The sequence below is a fragment of the Myodes glareolus genome, chromosome 18, assembly GCF_982192425.1.
Source record: "Myodes glareolus chromosome 18, mMyoGla1.1, whole genome shotgun sequence".
Taxonomy (NCBI): domain Eukaryota; kingdom Metazoa; phylum Chordata; class Mammalia; order Rodentia; family Cricetidae; genus Myodes; species Myodes glareolus.
The window spans coordinates 67100470-67117112 of NC_142043.1; the positions used below are offsets into that span (position 1 = coordinate 67100470).

The 16643-nt window shown below is 45.4% G+C and overlaps 1 protein-coding gene and 1 long non-coding RNA gene across 7 annotated transcripts in view; one reads left to right on the plus strand and one right to left on the minus strand.

The window, feature by feature from the left end:
* Positions 1-16643, minus strand: part of Anks1a (ankyrin repeat and sterile alpha motif domain containing 1A) — a 160948-nt gene that overhangs the window by 35194 nt on the left and 109111 nt on the right. The gene's annotated exons all lie outside the window — the stretch shown is intronic.
* On the plus strand, positions 1234-3644 carry LOC146890871 (uncharacterized). The gene is made up of 2 exons (XR_014998385.2): positions 1234-1373; positions 2157-3644. It is a non-coding gene; the product is annotated as an uncharacterized LOC146890871 (long non-coding RNA).

Consider the following 16643-nt stretch of genomic DNA (forward strand, 5'->3'; position numbering starts at 1 on the left):
CGGTAGAGGGATAGGTGGGGCTGGTGGGCAGAGACGAGAGGAGAAGGAGGGAAGGAGAGGGAGATGCCAGGGTCAGCTAGGTATGGAGTAAACAGGAAGAAGGACAAACAGATGAAAGAAAACCAAGAAGCCCCGAGGCAAAACATAGGTGAGGAGAAACAGGTTAAAGTAGTTAAAAGAGCTGGTGGGAAAAGCATAAGGTAAGGCTGAGCTTTCATCAATGATAATAGGTCTCTGGCTGGTAGTCCAAGAAAGCCTACTTACTATACATCACCCTAGAAGATGAGGTTCTGCGGTTCCTCTTCCAGAGGTGGGTCTGTCTGCACTGTCTTGGGAAGCTTCAGCCTAGGCCTTCCTGGGCTTCCTCAGCCCAATCCTTAAAAATGTGAAAACTGAAAGCTGGGAGAAGGAAGGCAGTGTTTAGGGAGAAGCCATGGAGCTGCTGCTGGAGAAAGATGTGCTGAAACTTTGCTGGTAGGCCACAACCTAGTGGTGATGCACAGATTGATGGAGATGGGTTAAATTAAGATGTAAGAGTTAGCAAATAAGAAACTAGAGCTAATGGAAGGCAGGCAGTGGTGGCTTTAATCCCAGCACTAGGGAGGTAGAGGTAGGTAGATCTCAGTGAGTTCAAGGCCAGCCTGGTCTACAGAGTGAGTTCCAGGACAGCTAGGACTATTACACAGAGAAACCCTGTCTGGAAAAACAAACAAAAACAAAAAACAAAAAATGTGGGCTGGAGCTGGATCATCATCTGCTTCCTGCTCTGTATCCCACCTGACTGGATGCCATCCTTCCTGCTCTGGGACACATCTATAGTCTTTGTAAATGGCATATGCCAGGCCAAGTGTTCGACACTCCTCCCTCCTCACTCATTTACTGTAGTTAGAAAGGCTGCCACAATTTACATTCATCTCATTCTAAAATAAACAGAATTCCAATTCCTTTAGAGATTAAACCTGACGGAAAGGGCAGAAACGTTCACAACCCCCGTGAACAATAGCTTCTTGGACACAGCTGGTGGTGGCTTCTCCATCCAGGACAAAGTGTCCCGGTGAGGGAGGGCCTTCCTGGTAAGAGCTTTGGGACAGTGCAGGCCTGCGCTGTTCCAACAGGGTAGAGGTGAGGGCTGCTGTATCTGCGCTCTCCATACTCGGGAGAAAGTTGGCTGCACAGCAGGTCACAAGACAGGCACATTCGCTGCAGTCTGCTCTGTAGTTGTGGCCACTGTGAGCTTGTACTTGACTAGCAACCCTCTGCCTGCCACTGACAACAGAGACGGTAGCAGCAGCTCCTAAGTCTGTGGTCACCTTCATCCCACCTACCTGCAGATTAGCTAACTGCACAGCATCTCCTCCATCAGCAGCTGACAGGTACTGCAAGGCTCACAGCCTACAGGCTTCTCTCCAGTACCCACAGGGGAGGATGGTTGGGAACTGCACCCAAACTGTTAATGGCGGTCACATCTACTGATGGGAATGAGAGTGTGCTGTGTGTGTGTGTGTGTGTGTGTGTGTGTGTGAGTGTGTGTGTGTGTGTGTGTGTGTGTGTGTGTGTGTACAACACACCCGTAACCTCAGTGCTTGGGAGGCTGAATAGGAGGGCCTAGAATTCGAGGCCAGCTTGGGCTATCGTGGGACCATGTCTAAAACATAAATAAGAAAGAAATTTAGGACTAGGACCATAGTTAATTTTAGAGTAAGTGCCTAGTAGATGCGATCTCCAGCCCCATCCCCCACCCCCACAGGGAGATAAAAGAGAAGAAGATGTAATTAAATGTTACAAAAGTAATGAAACAAGTAAAAATGCTGTTTCTGTAACAACCAAGTGGATAGACTCAATAAAGGGAAGATTGGAAAATGTGTTCTTCATGAAGCACAGTTGGTAAAAAAAAAAAGTTTGAGAGATTCTGAAAGAATTCTATACTCAGATTGCTTCACAAGTGGCTCAATGCTGGCTTTATTTACAAGAAAGTCACACTGTCAGCTCCAGCCAGAGAAGCACTGTGGATGTGGGTCATAAAGATGGGCAGAGGACACAAACTGAGCAGAGCCACACTGAGAGAAAGACCGGGTTCCTTTCAAAGAGCACACATCTATAGTTAAAAAGTAAATTGATGTTTGTATTCCTTTAAAAATAATGACCTTCTTCAACAGGGCTTGTAATTAACCTAAGAACCCCACGGAAGCAGCTGTGCCAGAAGCTGCCACTAAGCAACGGGACAATGTAGAAGAGCACCCACCCCCAGAGCTGGGGCCTGAAATACAGGGCAGCACTGACTTTCTTTCCAAGCGCCTCCATCATCAGGCACGTTCCACCTCCCGGGGCACAGTCCCTCTCTTGATGCTTTTCTTAGAAGTCAAGCCTCTCCACCGACTGGAGAACACGAGGGAGTGGGCATCTCCTCCTTTATAGAAGACCTGTTTACTTTCCCTGATTACTACCTTGGTTTGGTACACGCCGCCACAGTCTGGCCTTGTTGAGCTACTCATCAGAGCACATAGGTATCGGCAGAGCCTGGGTAGCCCAGAGGCGGCTGGAGTTCTAATTCCAGCCTCCATCCACACACGGCAGGCGGTGAGCCAGGGCCCAAGCAGGGAGCACAGAAACAGGCTATCAGGCTAAGCCCTTTGACATGTGGAGCCCTCTCTACCCGGGCAGACCACAGGACGGGGGCAAAAGCAATTCAAAGATCATTCAGAAGCTCAAGGACACCCAAGGTTATCTAAGAGAAAAATGTTAAGCTATGGAATAGGAGCTAACCCACACCCAGCCTGGCCTCTGCCCCACAGAAATGGCATCCTTGTTCCCCAAAGGCAATCCTGGAGAAAAGTTTCCATGCCTGAGAATGCTGAGAAGAGCCGAGATCAGGAACAGGGCAAAAGCAGGGAAGCCTGGCTTTGGTGGAAGATGTGACGGTGCTCCTGCCAATCTGTGCCTAGTGTCCTGTCCCCATTCCTGCTGATGCCGGAGGTCTCTGGCTAGAGTCTGCAGGCCTCTGCTCCTCTGTAGTCACCCACTCTTCACTCTGCAATGCCTCTCAGGGGCAGTCTGGTCTCTGCTCTTCCCTGAGGTAGCAGAATAAATCTTCACAGTCAGGGCAAGGCTTGTGCTTGGCTGGCCTTTCCGCTAGCTATCACCTACCTCAGTTTAATCCATGCATGGGAGCCAAAACCCCTCCATGCAGGCAGCAGGGTGAAATGGAGTGGTTGGCACTTGCACACACTCGTTAGTCCATACACCCAAAGTTACTGCATTGAGTTCTCGGCTGCACACAGCAAGGTCAAAGCACTTGCATACACAGGCTTGGCCCCAACACACTCACAGGCTGCTGAAACGTCTGCGAGGCCCTGGCCCCTGACTTACTAAATACGAATGGAAAAATGAACCTTTAATGAGGTTAAACGCTAACTGCCCCTTAGGCACAGAAGTCCTAGGAGCATCCCTAACGAGGAAAGAGGAGGGGACAAATAGTGGCTCGCCCTGAAGGACATGGTGTCTTCCCATCTAGAATTCCTGCAGCTGCATCTTCACCCTGTGACGCTAACATCCTTCAACATGAGCTCATGATGTCCTCCGCTGTTGTAGGATGTTTGTTTGTACTGTAAAACCCCAAGATTGCGTTAATAAAATTAACTTTGGATCAGAGGCAGAACCAGTGACTAGTTCACAAGAGTTTGCCATAGAGAATATGAAGGACAAGGGAAGTCAAATAGAGAGACAGACAGGAAGGAGAAGGAAGACATTTAGAGATTTGCAGGCTTTTTGGTTTGAAACAAAAGGAGAAATGCTCTTACTGGGTCTTCAGGTAAAAAGTCGGCTGGTTGTTTCTCGACTTGTCTGATCTAGCAGGTTTTCACCCCAATATCTGATTCCCGTGACTTTATTGGTAAAAAGAACACTTAGATAAAAACATTTGGCGTCCGACATGTGGCATGAGATCCCGCAGTTGCTTCCAAACCCACCACTTCAACCTGCCATTGCAGTCATCCCCAGAGCAATGCCCGCCTCTGCACCCTGGGCTGATGCTGTGTGACAGCTGCTTATGCTATGGCATCTGCTTGGGCTTCTTCAGCTGTTGCTGCTGCGCTACCCAGCCTCAAGTGCCTCACAGCCCTGCCACCATAGACGGCACAGCAATTTGGTGAGACACCTGGGTAGTCCAAAGAAAAATCTTTCCCACATTAAGAACGGGAAATACTGCAATGCGGGGAGTTAGGACGCTGTAGTGCCGCCATGGATGGCTTGGAAACGGAAAAAATAAATGAAGGGATAACCAACTTAGCTGGGACCAACATAATGCCAGTTAGAATTACTACCACTTTGAGAACTCAGATTTTATTCTTAAAAAAGTGGTGGCGCACGCCTTCAATCCCAGCAGAGGCAGGTGGATCTCTGTGAGTTCAAGGCCAGTCTGGTCTACAAGAGAGAGTGCCAGGACAGGCTCCAAAGCTCAGAGAAGCCCTGTCTCAAAACAACAACAACAAAAAAGTAGTTTCATAAGTGTGCCAAATATGAAAAATTGACTGATAAGATATAAGCCCTAAAAGACCTAATGAAAATAGGAAAAAATCCAGATAGAGAAGAATTCAGACGAGAGCCGACTGCAGCACTGCATGATGAGACTGAAGGGGGGCGGCTCACGGACAGAGACCCAACCTCAGTTTACCAGCTACTGTGCAAGAACAACAGACAACAGGCACCCACAAGGTTTTGCAGAAGTTAAATGGAATCCTATAAAAATACCAGATTTGAGGAGATTCAAGGAAGTGGTCATTTCATATGTATGCATTCACCCTATGTGAAACAGATGTTAAATTCCTGGGCAACCCAGAACACAATTATCCCCCAAGACTGGAAAGATTTAGCTACAGCAATATTGGTCCTCAGTTACAATGGAGAACACAGTGGAAAGAGGAACCTAGGGCAATAGAGCAATGAAATATGGCTAGAGGTATTGATATTTCCCAAGACCAGTTCTTGGTGAAGGCCAATGCTGACTTATAAAGACAGTTTGAATTTGATGACCACACCTTGGCCCTGTATCATTTAGCAGTTTTGAATGTTTAGGACAGGATGAAGACTCAGGAAAGAAGTCTGAGTCATTCGCTAAAATTATTCAAGGCCCAAAAGAAGACTTCACTGATATTTTGCAAAAATTGGCTTCAGCTGTAAATAGAATGGCACCAGATTCAGAAGTCAGACAAATATTAATTGAATCACTGGCTTTTGAAAATGCTAATTCAGAATGCGAAAGGGTGGTAAGGCAAGATGGGGAGCAATAGATGAATGGATTAGAAATACCGCTGACATTGGATCTCCAACGTATGATGCTAACTCTGACAGAAGTGACTTCTAAATTTTTAAGAAAAATCAAAATGTTAAGTGCTTTAATTGTGGTAAGCAATGCCATCTGAAAATGGATTGTAGGCAAGCTGTTCCTAGAAACAATATTTTTCTAGAGATAATCCAAACAGAAGGCTCTAGTCTTGTAAAGGCAGAAGGTGTGACAAAGACCAGCATTGGACTAATGAATGCAGATCAACAAGGGACAGACAAGGAAACACCTTAGGGGCCTCCCACAAGCTCCAAATCAAATTTGGTTCAATCATTCCCTGTCAGAATTGGAGAAACTCATCCACAGAGCAATTAAAAGACTCAGTGCCTGTTTGTTAAAAACAGCTCTGCCCTGGATGTGATCAAGGACAGAACAGCCTCAGTAGAAAAACAAAAACTTCAGGAGAGACAATAAAACAAGTATTTTGGCAAACTTCTATAAACAAAAACCAAAGCTGAAAATACTAACAAATGGCATTGTGATTGAAGGATTACTTAACACAGGTGCAGCTATAACCATAATTTCACCAAAATCTGACATTCAGATTTGCCTCTTCAGGGGGTAAATATTCAGCTTTTAGGAATTGGAACTTTTTCTCAGGTTAAGAAAAAAAAAAGCACAAGGTGGGTTGAGTGTGGCTAACACAGCAATGAATTTATGGGGATGTGATTTGTTACAGTAATGGGAAACACAAGTTAACATTTCTCCAATCTCAGAAACAAACCATAAAATAAAGAATGCTTCCAAGAGCAATATTAAGAGGTGTTATCAAGAATAGCCACAGATTGTTGAGGTTGCACATAAACAGGGTGTAACAGCTGTCTGCCTTTCAGAGGTACCAACTACCCTACCTTTAAAGTGGTAACTGACAAACCCGTGTGGGTAGAACAATGACCTTTGACATCAGAAAAATTACAGGCACTGGAACAGCTGGTATAGGAGCAGCTAATCCTCAGCTTACTGAAGAATCGACCAGTCCTTGGAAAATGGGGAATAGTAACAGATCTGAGAGCTACTAATAAAGTGGTCCAGCCAATAGGCTCTTTATAGCCTGGAATTCCCTAGCCTTTTTTATTACCTAAAGGATGGTCTATTACAGTAATTGAATTAAAAGACTGCATTTTTACTACACCTTTACAAGAACAGGATAGAGAAAAATTTGCCTTCACATTGCCTACTTTTAATCATTCCCAGCCTGTTAAAAGGTACCACTGAAAAATTCTTCCATAAGGAATGCTAAACAGCCCCACCTTGTGTCAATATTTTGTACAACAGCCATGAGAAATATTTTGTAAATAGTTTCCTCAATCTATAATTTACCATTATATGGATATCTTACTATCTAATTCAGACACAGATAACCTTAGAAAAAAATATCTGATGAATTAAAGAGAATTTTGCTCTTGAAAAAAATAGAAAGAGAAAATTCTATTAATTACCTAGGATAGAAGATAGTCTATTAATTACCTAGGATAGAAGATAGGTTTACAGAAAATTCAACCAGAAAAATCAGTACAAATCAGAGGTTATCAATTATGAACTCTTAATGACTTTCAAAAATTGCTGGGAAATATCAACTGGCTATGGCCCATACTTGGATTAACTACTCAAGAGCTAAGTAATTTATTTCAAATCTTAAAAGATAAGGACTTAAATAGTCCAAGAAAATGATCAGCTGAGGCTGAAACAGAATTGGCTCTGGCAGGAAAAGAATTATAGGATGACCATGTGGATTACTTGGATCCAGAGCTTGACTGTATCCTAGTTAGTTTACCTACTATTCATTCTCCTTATAAGGAATTCTTATGCAGAGAGAAGATAGTATCTTAGAATGGGTATTTTTAGCACATAAACAGTAAAAAAAATTAAAGACTTATATAGAGGTTTCTGAAAATTCTGAAAAGACAACTGAGACTTTGTCAACGAAGAGAAAGGGACTCCGTGGAAATTGTGGTACTTTTACTACTGCTGCAGTCGCCTCACAATGGGCAGAAAATGAACACTGGCAAAGAGCTTGCAGCAACTTCTTACGTGAGATTATCAAGAAATATCCCCAAAGCAAAAAATTTAAGTTTAAAAAGAACTAATTGGATCCTTCCTCACATTGTATGGGGAACACCAAAATCTGGAGCCCCTACATTCTATACTGATGCAAGAAAACCATGAAAGGCAGGTTATAAGTCAGGGAAAATAAGTCAAGAGGCTCCAAGCCCTTATGGTTCAGTTCCAAATCAGGATAAATGTTATTCTTATGTATCATTAGATTTCCCTCAATCTCTTAATACAGTTCCTGACTCTCAATATGCAGAAAGAGTTGTTTTACATATCAAAACCGCTGAACTTATTCTTAATGAATCAGAATTAGCACAAAGTCATGATGAAATTGACCAGCAACTTGTAGGAAATGTGCTGGAAGTGTCAGGATTTCATAAACATCATGTTAATAGCACAACTTAAAGAGTTTTCTATCACTTGGCAAGAAGCCAAGGAAATTATACGTGAATGTCCTACTTGTTCTTCGTGTAACCAAACTCTACTACCCGCAGGGAACAACCCTAAGGGTATCCAAAGAAATAAAATTTGGCAAAAGAATGTGTTTTATTTTTGCAGAATTTGGAAAATTAAAGTGTGTGCACCATACCATAGATACCTATTCAGGGTTGAAATGGGCAACTGCTTTAAATTCTGAAAAGGTTGATTCTGTAATTACACATTTACTAGACATCAAGGGGATACCTATACAAATTATGATAGATAATGCTCCAGCAAATGTCTCTAAGAAAATGGAAGCTTTTTACAAATTACAACATAAAGCATATTACAGGTATACTATACAATCCTCCAGGACAAGCAGCTATAGAAAGATCCAATAGCACTTTAAAAGAAATACTTAATAACAGTAAGGGGTAATAAAGACCCCCAGAGATGGATTACACAATGTTTTATTAACTTTAAAATTTTTAAATGCTAGTTGGGTGGTGGTGCACACCTTTAATCCCAGCACTTAGGAGGCAGAGGCAGGCAGATCTCTGTGAGTTCAAGGCCAGCCTGGTCTACAAGAGCTAGTTCCAGGACAGGCATCAAAGATACAGAGAAACCCTATCTCAAACCCCGCCCCCCCCCGAAAAAAAAGAAAAGGAAAAAGAAATTTAAGTGCTAATGAGAAAGGAACAACAACTGCAGAGAGACTTTGGACAGTAGAAAAAAGTGCTAAATTAAATCAGCTGGGAAACTTTAACAATGTGTTGACCTCAGAATGCAAATCAGAATATATATTAGGCTGGGGAAGAGGTTTTGCTTTTGTTTCTACAGGAGAAGAAAAGCGGTGGATACCATCAAGATTGATAAAGATTAGAGTCAAACAGGAGAGACCTATTGATTAGAAGAAATGACAGGTCATCAAAGAGCATGACCATTCAATCTAAACTAACTTGTGAGACTAACAAATGCCTTTCATTTGATCAGGTAAAAAAAACTATTAATGATAATACTTTTTTATGTTATCAGAAAACATTCTGCCTTAACAAAGATATTTCTGCCAAAAAAAGGAAAGGAAACTCCCCAAAGTTAAGATGGGGGCAGGTGTCTCCAGAAGAAACATCCAACTAAGGAGTCTGCAGACCACTGGACAGATGAGACATCTGAAGGAGGAGGATGAATCCGAGAGAGAGAGAGAGAGAGAGAGAGAGAGAGAGAGAGAGAGAGAGAGAGAGAGCGCAAGCAATTGACCTGATGGAACAGCACAAATCCAACAGGACAAATCCTCATAAATCTTCCCAGATGCTTGTTTCTCCACAGACGTATAAGGCAAATGGTCTTTTTGTAGTCCCGGGTCCAATTAAAGAGTAAAGCTGACTCGAGTTGTAGTGTGGCTTCCCTTCTCTAAACCCAACCATGTTTGTTAAAAGAAAATCCAAAATCTGTCTCATGCCAGAAGAGCCACCTGATATGGGACAGAAGAAAAACCAAAATTAAGGGACTATCCTATTGCCACTAATCTCATAAGCCTTTGGTTTTATTATGATCTTTAAAAACTTCTATTAAGATATAAATATTATCTCAAAATTTATAAGATTATATACATTTAAACCTGTCATGATATTAATGGTCATATAGAATACTAATCCCAAAAATAGGCTTCATCTAGCTTCCTGTACATGATTTCAGGCTTGAATCTCAAGTAAGTAACTAGGAACTAAGTTTGTATACCTGGGATGTACTTAACAAATTATAGTCCTTTAACCTCACAGAGATCTGCTACATATAACATTTAAAATGTTTTAAGTTTTCTCCCGTGGACCATGACCATTCCTAGCAGTGACCTTTGAAATCTACAAGAAGATGATAGTGCCCTACAACAACAATGAATCTACCTGGATTGTGGTAACACCACAAAGCTGGCAAACACCACCCAAAGATCAGCTTTGGACTACAAACTGCTCAGGGCAATTTCAAAGCAGTTAGCTAAGATGGTCCAGCAGTTAGCACAGACTACTCCAGCCAGGCCTTCAGACAAGTCCTGAGCTTTCCCATCACACAGAGAACAGACAACAAATGCTACATCTAGCTCTCCCAGGACTTGGCCATTATCCCAATTTTCTCAGGGCCCCCTAATGATGCCATCATCCCCAACACATCAAAAAGTAATTTTAAGAACACAACAGTCACATTCCTGAGAGATGGGGTGTATGGTTTTTGGTTGTTCAGTGAGTGATGGATTTTGTCATTATTTGGGGGGTTAGTGGCAAGTTGTTATTGGTCATGATCAGAGAGGAAATTAAGAAAAAGAGGTTTAAGGGAGCTCCTTCTGAAAAGAAAAAAATAGGGAGGGATAGGAATGATAGGATAAAAGGGTAGATTATTGAATCACTTTTAGACTAAAAAGCAACTACTAGTCTCAAATATTTTACATTGTTATGGATTTTTGTATACTGATACAAACTTAAGGTTATTTTTGTTACAACATATTATAAGGTATTGTACCTTTGCAACTCGTTTTGTAATGTAATGTTCTAGTCTTTGAAAGCTATTATTACAAACTGTTTAGGACAATGAAAATAACAAACTTGTAGTAAGGGTTTAGATGTAGATAGAAATAAACTTTCTTTAGACTTGTGTATTTTAGACAGATAGGTGGTCTTCATACACTTCCGAGATTTACAGAATATGGCATTTAAGATGTTTGAATAACATAGGGCTATTCACGACAGTGAGATATGTCTACTCCTGGCAGCACCAATTTATTTCAAAGAAGATGATGGCATTCATATGGAATTTGCTTTCACTGTGGCAAAGTTAGATGGTCCTTCAGGGTTCCTGCTTCACAGAAGAAACTGCCAGGTATTCTGCAGGACACAGAAGAAAGCAACTGATGAACTTTGAACAAGGCAAAACAGATCTCCAAATTTTCTGCTTCACTGAAAAGTCTGCCAGATATTATGGGCCTATGATAGGCTGAAGATGGATGCCCCAACATTACAAAAAAACTTTGGGTGACTGTCCAGGCAGCGAGATGTCTTTGTCATTTCTAGAAACTTGGAAATTGCTTACAATGCACCTGTTTACTTAGTAATATTATATCATTCTGTAGCCTTTGATGGCGTTGAAGACAGATAGTTATAGTTATAGCTTTCCTTAGATATGATAAAAGATAAATTAGATATGAAACTTTCCAGATACAAATAGACTAAATACTGTAACTGTAATTCTTACTTGATACCAGTTTTGTTACATGCAATTTTGCTATGTTCAAGTTAAAACCTTCCTTTTTATTTAGACAGAAAGGGGGAAATGATGTGAGATTCCCCTCTGTATGCTGTGAATATATTTTATTACCACTGGTTGTTAAAGAAGCTGCTTTGGCCTATGGCAGGGCAGAATAGAGCTAGGCAGGAAAACTAAACTGAATGCAGGGAAAAAGAAGAAGTCACGGAGATGCCATATAGCCTTCAAAGAAGAAAGACGCCGGAACCATTCCAGTAGGCCTTGTGGTGATACACAGATTAATAGAAATGGGTTAATTTAAGATGTAATAGCTAGCTAGAAATACACCTGAGCCATTGGCCAAACAGTGTTGTAGTTAATAGAGTTTCTGAGTCAATATTCGGATCTGGGCGGCAGGGAAACCAATGCATAGCCTCCGATTACAACTGTTCCTACAGAACACAGAGGTCCTACGACTGCAGGAGCCAAACTCCTGTTTCTAGTGCTCCTGGAGCCACACCTAGGGCCAGACACTCATCTCTCTGGGGCGAGAACAGTGGCCACAGAAGGACCAAGACCAGAAGAAATGCAGTCCTGTACTGGGCACATAGAAAGCCAGCTCCACTGACCACTCTGTGTGTGGGGAGCCACATGCAACAGCAGGAGGGGGTAAGCTCCCCACTGACAAGGAAGCACAGAGTTAGTATAGGACCCCACCGCTTGGAAAGGCTCTGAGACTCCATATGTGGTGCACTGTCAAGGGAGCTGCAGGGAGGAACTATGAAATGACCATTTTCTTGGAAAGGACGTAACGTAAGCAGAACACAGAACAGGGGAAGGCAAGAGAAATGGCCACATGGCCACCCCGATACCTTTGTGCTGGGAGACCCTAAGGCTGCCCTACCCATGAGCCGACGATGCTCTGCAGCGTTAGTCTGCATGAAGACCCCATGGCAGCATCACCCCAAGCCCAGTCACTCTGTAATAAGGGTCAGTGCCAAGGCTGGGCCTGCAGGGCTTTGTGTGTGTCTGGGCTCTTCAGAAAAACAGAAGATCTGCCAGAGGAGCCAAGAAAGACCCAGTTTATTAATGAGAGTAAGACCCAGGGCAACTGTTTCTCTTAGTGTTTCTCCTAATTTTATAAGAGCCCCACTTCTGGTTACTTATGGGATTTCTGCCAATTTCTGTGTTTCCCACTTTTGTTCCAATAATCAATAAAGACTTAGAGTGGATCATGTGCTCATTTCAGATGCAGAAACCATGGCTGGGTCGCTTTGTTCCTTCCTGAGTTCTAGGGCAACAGGAGAGAGGGAAAGACTGGGCAGGGGAGGCTTGCTGGGATCCCAGGGGAGCCTGGCGGTGGGGCCCAGCTCCTGTCTGTGGTACAGCTTGTCTTCTGAGACACCCCCTTTGCCTGATCAGGAAGTGAGCTGCTGCAGAGCGGGGGTGTCAGGCTGAAGGAGCGACCTAAGGCCTCACTTTTCTCACTCTCTGAGCTCAGGCTATGTGCACATCAGAATCTCAACTATGCTCCTGTGGGGTTGAGAACAAACATGATGGCTCTAATCAAACCGTGAGGCATGCTGAGTGACGGTGGCACACACCTTTAACCCCAGCACTCAGGAGGCAGGATTTCTGAGTTTGAGGCCAGTCTGGTCTATATAGCTAGTTCGAGGATTAGTAGGGCTACACACAGAAAAACCATGTTTTGAAACACCAAACAAACAGCAAAGAACTGTGAAGAAAGAAGCTTCTAGACTCCCCCATCCTACCCAATTTGCTCCCAGAAGTAGGAATGAGGTCAGCTGGTGCAGGTTCTCTCCGACATGTCAGTGGGCAGGCAGGACAGGAGGGTGAGGACAGAGGAGGAGCAGGGACCTCTTTGAGTCTCTAGGTCAATCAGTGCAGAGACCCTAAGATGCTCGATGACTTAGAAGTAACGGCACCAGGCATTGCACTGGCTATGTCCTGCTTTCTGCCCTCTGCTAAAGCCCACTGACTGTGATAGGAAGTGGGAGTTATGGGGTACTTGGTGAAGGTACCCTGAATGGTGTCCCTCCAATTCAGATGGTGGAAGTGAAGAAAGTGTGTGGCACTGAGGTCTTTGCCATACACAGGAGTGTGGTGTCTATAAGCTGGGAGAACTGTCGTGAGGGGCTGCACATGGGACTCCAGACTCCCTCAGAGCCGACACTGACTCTACCACACCTGAATATCCACAGAAGCACAAAGACGAGGGCCACTGCGCATCCTCATTCTCTCCCCACACCACAAAGCAGAAGCACACACCTGCCTCTCTGACAAGGCAGCCTCCAGCCAGGCCACCTTGTGTCCCAGTTCACCTGGGAGACATGGGGCAATGACCTTGTATTTGGCCAAGACCAAGCTGTGTCTCCACTTAAGGGGAGGAATGGAATGTTAAGGCTATCAACTTTTCTCAGCACACAGGAATGAAGTACAGACCTGGGGTCAGATGAGGGAAATCTCTGTGGTGACCCAGTGCTCAGTGCAGGACGCTGCCGTGGCACCGTAGGGCTGTCTCTGTCAGTTATGGAGCACTGCCCACAGGCAGAAACTAGGGAATGGCACCAAAGGACCACCTGGAACCATTCCTGTAACTGCTTGTGAATACACAACTATTCTAAAATAAAGCATTTGGGTGAAGAAAAAGAATGTTAAATTAACCATGCCTTTTTTTCCCCAATAGAAGAAAGGTCAGCTGAGCCAAACACTGGGAAGGACAGACAGAGCAGAACCAGTGCTGATACACCCCTGGCCCTCTGGCCTTAGTTCTTCTCTCCTGTGGCCGCTGACTGGGGAGGCAGGCAGTCTCCATCCTCACCAGCCTGGCAGACACGCAAGGTGCCAGGACACCCACCCCAAGGGAGGCTGGCACAGGCTCCCTTCCTTCCCACTGTGGACAGGAGTTTGGGCTGGGGCTAAGGAAATGAGCATCCACATACCTGTTCTGCTTCCCACTCTGCCACCAGAGCCTCTCCCCTCCTTTATGGCTCTCTCTTGAGAAAATGGCCTCTCCCCTCCTTTACCGCTCTCCCCTGAGAAAAGGGCTTGAGGTCAGCTGTCTTCACTACTCAGTTTTGGGTTTTTTTTTTTTTTTTTTAAATCACCGAACCCTGCTCTCCCTGGCTGACCCCGAGGGCTAGTCTGTCCTCACAATACCCTGCCACCATGCAGCCCCAGACTGGAGCAAGCCCTCCTCTGTTAGGAGGGCAATGGCGGTTCTCTAAGACACAAGGGGCAGCACACAGGGCAGCAGAGGAGTGGGGGAGCAGGTTGCTGAGAGGTTACCCACACCCAGCTGGCACTCAGCAGGTGTAACTTGGAGGTTCCTGCAGCCCCTGGGAGGGGTCACCATAAGCATTAGTCCCACCTCCCCTGAGGGGAGCAGCTCACATTGCAATTTTTGTTGTTGTTGTTTTTTGTTTTCAGGACAGGGTTTCTCAGTAGCTATGGAGTCAGTCCTGGAACTCACTCTGTAGACCAGGTTGGTCTTGAACTCACAGAGATCCACCTGCCTCTGCCTCCCGAGTGCTGGGATTAAAGGCGTGCACCACCACTGCAGGCACATTGTAACTCTTAACCCTCGCTCTACCTGCAGAGTCTAAGGAGGTCGGTGTCCTGCTGCCCAGGAAGTCACTGCCCCCTCCTCAGCTCCAATCAGCGCTCCCTGGGGTCACCTCCAAATAAGCAGTTTGGATTTAATTCCTGCTTTTGGAACTCAACCTAAGATAGGTGCTCACAGGGCAATGAGGGCCAAAAGCTAAACACAGTGAGTAAAAATGAGGAGTGGAGAAAATCCACAACAGCAGCAAGGCGGCCAGCAGCCACCCAAAAGCCTGGGTAGGGTGGAAGGATGTATGTCCATAATGTGAATGCGACAGCCACACGTATGAATGACTTTCATCTGCCGAGTTACCACTGGCACAGTAACCACACCTATCGGATATGTGAGCCAAAATCCGCACTAGATTTCATTTGACTACCATGCTCGGGTCCCAGGGCACTCTGGGAGCCAGACCACTTGCAACCCAGGTTTCTAATTATGAAGGTTGAGAAGCAGCAAGAGCAGCTCCCTCGGCTCTTCTGTGGCGCTGTCGCGCTGGCCGACGACACTTCTGAGACACATTCTAGAGGGGCACAGACAAGGGAGAACTTAGGGAAGGTCGGCACTGGTGACATCACCAGGTGGCAGAGGAACAGGTGGCACTATCTCATCCAGTACACTCACACTGGGTTGGTACAATGATAGCTTACACCAAAAAAAAAGTAAAAATTAACTCTACTACTCAGACAGATGCCAGGAGGCCTGGGCTTACTCGGGGACTCAACAAGTGCCCCGCCTGTGCCAGGATGTTGCTAAGCAACAGAGACTTGGGCTGTGTCAAAGGTCAGGTGAGACTGAGGTCACCTCCTGTGTGAGCCTCGGTTGCTCATGTTTAAGGCCATCTGGCTCTGGTGCTGCACAAAGCAAAGCTGCAGAAACACGCTGCCTGCTGCAACACCAACCACGATGGCGGGCAGTCCAAGGACGGCCAAGGACTGCCAGTGTCTGGGCCCAGGGACCTTCCTGGGTGGTTGGAGTCCAACACGGTTCAATGAATGCCAATTAAAGGTGTTGCCAAGGTGAGATAGTACGACACCCAGTGGCAACTGAAAATGCAGAGGCCCAGCATGAGCTCACACTCTTAACCCGCACTCCCCTGGTATATTATGACAGTTAATCACAGCACCGCTGAAGGAAGCCAGGCTCACACCACAACTGAAGATGCTGTGGTAACCTCTGCTGGGCTTTAAAGAGCCCTTCTGCTTGGAATGCAAAGCAGGCAGAGCAGGGAGGTGGAGCAGCCACCTGTGAAGGGCATCCAGTCACTCTGCTCAGGGAGCGCTGGTGCTGTGTAGGAAGCCACCCAGTCTGACCTTGCAGGCCCCATGGGAAATACACAGGGAATATTCTTGTCTTTTCTTGTTTTATCGGGAGTGAAACCCACGGAAGACAGCAGAACTGTGCGTGGTTCTGTATTGACAGGCCTGGGGAGTCCTGGTACTGAGCAGCCAGGCTGCAGGGAGGGAAGACCTAACACACCTGTTAGGGTGTCCTAACAGACACCCACTCTAAGACCTAACGTCGCTGAGGCATTAGGGCTGAAAGGGTGGAAGCAGAGTTCTTCCGGTGGGCCAACATGAGTTCCGCCCTTTTCCGACAGGCTCCAGCCTTAGAGAAGAAACCCAGAAAGCTATTCTTGTCCTAACACACAAAATGTAAGTCAACAGGGAAACCACTGGGGCTTGCTTGAGTCCTAGCCCCTGCCTCAGCATAAGCTCTGCTCTCAAAGCTCTTCCTGTGGCGTCAGGAATGGCCCTGCAGGCTACAAGCCTAGAGCGCTGTGTCCTTCAGCTCCACCCCCCTGCCCAAGGCACCCCGCACAGCCTGAAACAGTGGGCGCCATAAATACCTGTTGATAAAGCAAAGGGCTCGGTGCCAGCCAGCCTGGTCAGCGCTGGCAGTGAGGTTGAGAACAGGGCTCAGGGAGGCCAGCCAGTGCCGCTGGCCTGTTACTCAGGGAGAGCCTGTTCCTAAGCC